The 5,786-nt window shown below is 40.0% G+C and overlaps 1 pseudogene; it reads left to right on the top strand.

The window, feature by feature from the left end:
- Positions 1 to 4,276: 4,276 nt before the first annotated feature.
- LOC110922007 lies at positions 4,277 to 5,274 on the top strand (annotated as a pseudogene).
- The last annotated feature ends 512 nt before the right edge of the window (positions 5,275 to 5,786 follow it).

Raw genomic sequence — 5,786 nt, 5'->3', positions numbered from 1 at the left:
TAATTGCAAGGTTTTTTGTCACACCCCCAAAATCCACCTGCGGAGTATCACCGCTTGGGAGCGTGACTGACCAGGATCAAGCCACCAATCATATTGAACATGTAATTAATATATAAAAGTAAATGCCATTCAACCACCAATATGAAAGGTGTTCAAAATGTAAGTATGTTATCACTGTTTAGCGGAAGCGTATAAATAAAACCCAACATAATAAAGTATGAAATGTCATAAAGTGTTTAACGAAACAAGCACGATCCAAGCCCACAACGACCAACGCCTCCCTGTGTAAGCTCCATGTATCTAACGACCTGCAAGGCATGAAACAGAGGATCAACAACTAGTTGAGCGAGTTCACAGAAAGTAAATGCGTAATAGTAAGTTCGTTTGTAACATGTGGCTCTGCTGGGCCGATAGTACGTTCTATTGGTGGGGGCTTCCCATGTTGTATATCCACTAGACTATTCGTAACCATAAGTGTTCTTCATAACCCGAGAACAGTAATACGTACAAGCTTTACATAGGTTTTACGTAAGTATCCTTCACAACCGAGGATAGGGGTACGCGGGGATTTACGTAGGTTTTACGTAAGTGCCTGACACAACCGAGGCAGTAGTAAGTATAAGTTCACGTAGGTTTTACGTGAGTGTCCTTCGCAACCTGAGGACAGTGATGAGCACAAGAATACGTAGGTTTTACGTATGTGTCCTGCACAACCGAGGACGATGGTAGGTAGTCTAGTAACAGTGTAATACGAATCTGATCAATCTCATTCCTTCAATCCCATTCCCAAGCCCTGGGAATCCCAGGCCTTAGTAAGAGTGTGAACTCACCTTGGTTTGCTCGGTATGTTATTGCTTCTAGGGTTAATTAATGTTTAAGTCCGTTACTCACGACCTAGGGTACATTGCACATGATTCGATGTAAGTGTTTACAACAATTAGGGTTTACAAGTCCTTGTTATCCAAGCAATAGTGTTATGTGCGTTCATTGTGTACGGAATGATATGATAAAGGTTGTTCGTGCATACGTTATCATTCAGTAAAGTACAGTATCATATAATCACATACAGGTAGGGTATAGTAGCATGTTGTTTCTCATACAGGTTTCTGAACTTGACATCATGAACACACAGTCTTTTCAAGTATAAACAAAACTCAGGGCATGTATCATCACTATAATTCAAGTCATATATTCAATCAACAATTCAGACAGTTCATCAACAAAAGTCGGATCTTGTGAACATTCATTAAACTCAGACATCATGTATAAAGCATACAAACTTCTGACCAAGGGGTATGACATGCACAAAGTTCGGACATCACAACATCAATACAAAACTCGGACACCCATAATCCTTGGCCAAAAAGTCGGACTAAGGGGCCATCCCTTCACAAATTCGGACTAGGGAACAAGGGCTTAAAACTCGGACCAGGTGGGGGGGGGGCTTGATGCCCTGAAACTCGGACAGGGGTAAACACCCCTCAAAACTCGGACAGGGGGACTCCTTACAAAACTCGGACAAAGAGGGGGGGGGGGTGTCCCCTTAACAAAATTTGGACCCCTTGCCCTTCAAAAAGGTCGGATCCCCCTCCCCCCCCTTAAAGTTCGGACCCCTTCCTTGAAACAAAAGTCTGACTATGGAATTTCCCTTAAAAATTCGGACCATGCAATGTTGTTAACACTCAGACTTTTTAAACCATGAAACTCAGACAAATAACTTGACATTACAAAGGTCGGACATAAACAAGCAATTAAAGTTCGGACCTTTAATCAATCTAAAACTCTGACTTTTCAATCATGCGTGAATTCCCAAGATTATGATACAGAATCAATATCAATCGAACAGTTACAATTCATGCCTTCATACGATCAAGAAAACCCTAATTCATACTTTCACAGTGCAGAATCAAATCAATCATCAATAGTTTTGACATATCATTCATCTAAATCATCAGGCAATTGACTACACAACAACCTTATTCATTTCTCAATAATCAGAATAAATCAAATAGCACAGAATATCATATGAAGAACTAGGGTTTTGACATGAATCAATCAATCAACAATTAACAACAAACAATGATTAAACAATTACCTTGAATTGATTCTAGACAAAGAGAGGAAAGAGTGATGAAGAACTTGTGCCAATGATGATGATGATTGCCAGAGAGAATCAGAGAATATGCAAGTACGTGTTTTGGTTTTGTGTGATGATTAGTGAATGATTAGGGTTAAGAATGATCAAGATTTCACTGATTACTCTATACATCCCTAAGTATCATCTTTTTCATAAGTACACCATCTCAAAATAATTCACAGTTTCACCACCAAGTTCATACATTTGACAACACTTAACACATAACCATGCACAATCACACAATACACTTCATTGTATCAAAACGTATACAATTTCATAGCAAACCAATTGTACAAATAAACAACTAAACAAACAACGAACGTGCAATAAATGCGAAATTGGAATCTTGGAAACTCGAGTTGTCACATTTTTAACCAATATTTTTAAAACGCGTTTCAGGTAACCTAATGTGAAGCTATAAGAAGCCAGTTATGGAGCACTGAAGGCTTAAAAGAAAGTGGCTATAATGTTACCTAAATAAAAAGTTTATGTTTTCAGCAACTAGTGTTTATCCCTATAACAATATTATGAATGAAACAAGGGTTTTATCCCATTTGTTTATTATAAAAGTTTGGTGTTTTGAAACTCTGGAATTTATTTCCTAACTACGATCCTGATGTCTCATTTCAAATGCCAAATTAATAAACACTGACACCACCGGCTGTTGCTCGCGGCTCCCGCTCCCGGGGTGGGGTTGGGGGTTGCGACAGAAGGTGGTATCAGAGCCACTGGTTTAGGGCATTTAGGTGTTTCTTTAAATACCTAAATTTTAACTTATTGTGTTAGAAAATAACTTGCATGTTATTCTGTGTAAATATGTATATTATTATTTTATGTCATTTTGACAATTTTCTTAGTTTACAGTATGAGTGATCAGGGTACTTCTGATGCTTATCGTCATCTACCTCATTCTCTTATGGATGAAGGAACATCCCAGCCAACCCCCGGATACACTGCCGATTCCGAGGATATCTTTGTTTTCAAATCCAAATCCAAAGAACCTCTTCCCCCTAAAAAGAGAGGCTGGTTTAATAGAGCTAAATCGGAGAGGAGAAAAAGAATGAAAAAAATTTCAACAACAAAGGATAGTGAATAGAGCTGAGAGAAATACCCAAAATCTAGAAGCTAGACCTTTATGGGAAGAAGAATTGGATAGACAACTAGCTGACTTTCATATGTTGGGAAATGTAGAATGAGAATTTGATCTTAACCAAGTAGTAGCACCCGAACCACACTTACTACTATTATATCCTGACCAACCCATGAATCTAGAACAGAACCAGGAAAACCAACTACCAATCCTAGCCTTTGATCCAAATGAGATACCTAGGATTCCAGCACCGAACCCTTTAGATCAGTGGTGGGAACGATCATTTCAGTAATTACTGAATAATCCATATCCTTATGAAGAACCAGAACCACTTTAACCTGAACCAGTGCCAGCCCCAATGAGCCATGAGAATGTAACAGAACTTCGCCAGTACGGTGAAGAGTTGGTTGAAGAAGGAAATCGAATCCGCCAAATCGGAGAAAAACTTGTCTGGAAGTATGAACGAGATGCTATACTAGAAACAGGTCGCCTAATATATATATATATATATATATATATATATATATATATATATAGGGAGCCGCTAAAATGAAAACCATCCCCAGTTGTAAGAACCGCGAGAACCACTCTCTACCAATCAGATCATGCCACCTATACACTATTATTTTAAATTCTAAAGGTTATTTTAGTAATTTACTCAAAATGTCTTATCCATCTCCTCTCTCCTCTCTCCTCTCTCCTCTGTCTTGTTTAAATGTCTGTTAGAATTTTATCATTCACTCCAACCACATCTCTCATTTCTCTCTCTTGAAATCCCCCTCCCCCTTGTACCCCCTCCTTCTCCGGCAATGGTGGCGGTTGAGGCTCGACGAGGAGAGACAGAGAGAGACGGCGGAGGTAGGTGGACGACGGCGATCGAGGGGGTTTTCCGGCGACCGCCGGAGAAGATGATGATGGTGAGCGACGGTTAGTTGACAAGAATCAGTAGAGAGAGAGAGAACATGAACGAGAGGAATGAGGAGAGAGAGAGATGGTTCGAGAGTAGAGAGAGAAAGGACGGCGGAGGAGGAGCGGCGGAGGAACGAGAGGAATGGCTGGATCCCCTTCTAATCCACTCTCAGTTTCATCCACATCAGGTGTTTTTTTTAATGATGGTTTATAGTTAATACAATCAAACATATAAACATGGGTTTTGATGTATTACTTATTTGGTCTTGATTTATTGTTGATTTTTGTAGAAGTGTAATGCATCATTGTATTCAAGATTTCAAGAATTACCTTTTTGCCAGTAAAAATCGTAACTTTTTTGTTGATGAAATACCCATTTTGTAGAAAATTAATGGTTTTTTTTTTCATAAGTAGATTAGGAATTAATGACATTGTTTGAGGCACATGTTTTGTGAACTAAAAGGTGTTTATTATGTGTGATATATATATATATTGATAATTTGTTGATGATTTTGTTTTGTAGAGCTTGAGACTGATGGTGATGATTTGGGTTTCTCCAAATGGTTTGAAAAGTTCAAGCAGAACCCAGGTTTGTTTTATTAATCAGATGTTTATAATGATATATTTAATAATTATCATTACAAAGAAAATGTAATCTAATAATAGGTTTATAATGATAGATTTATCGTGTTTGGATGAAATTTTCAATCTAATAGAATTATATAGGAAGTTAATTCTTGTTGTCCTTACTGGTAGAGAAAGAAGCAGCAGATAAAAGAACACTAGTTAGCAAATGGCACCCGACGACAAAGGGTACACTTCGACGAAACTACAGAGTCCAATCGAAAACCCAGGGGCGTCGACTTCTAAAAGCCGTAGCCTCCTTACTTTCAGACGACGATCACTTCAGAGACGCGAGAGCGCTCATGGAGAAAGCGTATGTTGCAACAACGTGAGAGCATTGTTTGATGAGCTCCCGACACCGCATTTGGTTGTCGAGGTCTCTCCGTTCCCAGCTGGCCCGCTCACGGAAAGTGATTACGCTAGAGCTGAAAAGTTGGAAAGAGTTCTTAGATCGGGTCCTTCTGTTTGATCATCGTGTTGTCTGTAACATAATGTACATATACATTTTCATTTAATCATCAAAACTAGATAAATCATGAATGATGTGATTTCTAAGTTGATTTTGTGTTTTTTCTAGGAGCGGCGCCGCCGCTCACGGTAGCGGCAATGAAGACATGCGACGATGGTGGTGCTGTTTCGACAAGATCTCCGGTAAGGTCAGACTCCGATGTTGATGGTGACGACGGCAGCCGACCGGCGCCGGAGCTGCACCGGCGACGACTGCAGTAGAGGTGAGTGTGTTTGGTTCAAGTTCGGCTTAGATTTCGTGCGCAGATTCTGATGTGGTTTGAGTTTTGGTTCGGGTTCACTTCAGATTTTGTCAGGTTTTCGGCTCGGTTTCGGGTCTCGGTCAAAGCTGGTCAGCCACGGTTCGGGTGTGGTTCGAAAGGTCAGATTGTGGTTCGTGACAATTTGGGTCAACTAGTCAAACCCGGTCAACTCGGTTCGATGTCGGGTCAACTCAGTCAACGGCAGTCAAAGGCTCGGTCAACGAACGTCAAAGTCAGTCAACTGGTCAAAGCCAGT

This window comes from Helianthus annuus, chromosome 17 (assembly GCF_002127325.2).
Source record: "Helianthus annuus cultivar XRQ/B chromosome 17, HanXRQr2.0-SUNRISE, whole genome shotgun sequence".
Lineage (NCBI taxonomy): Eukaryota > Viridiplantae > Streptophyta > Magnoliopsida > Asterales > Asteraceae > Helianthus > Helianthus annuus.
Note: the sequence above shows the minus strand (reverse complement) of the source record. Positions and strands in the feature narration are given on the sequence as shown.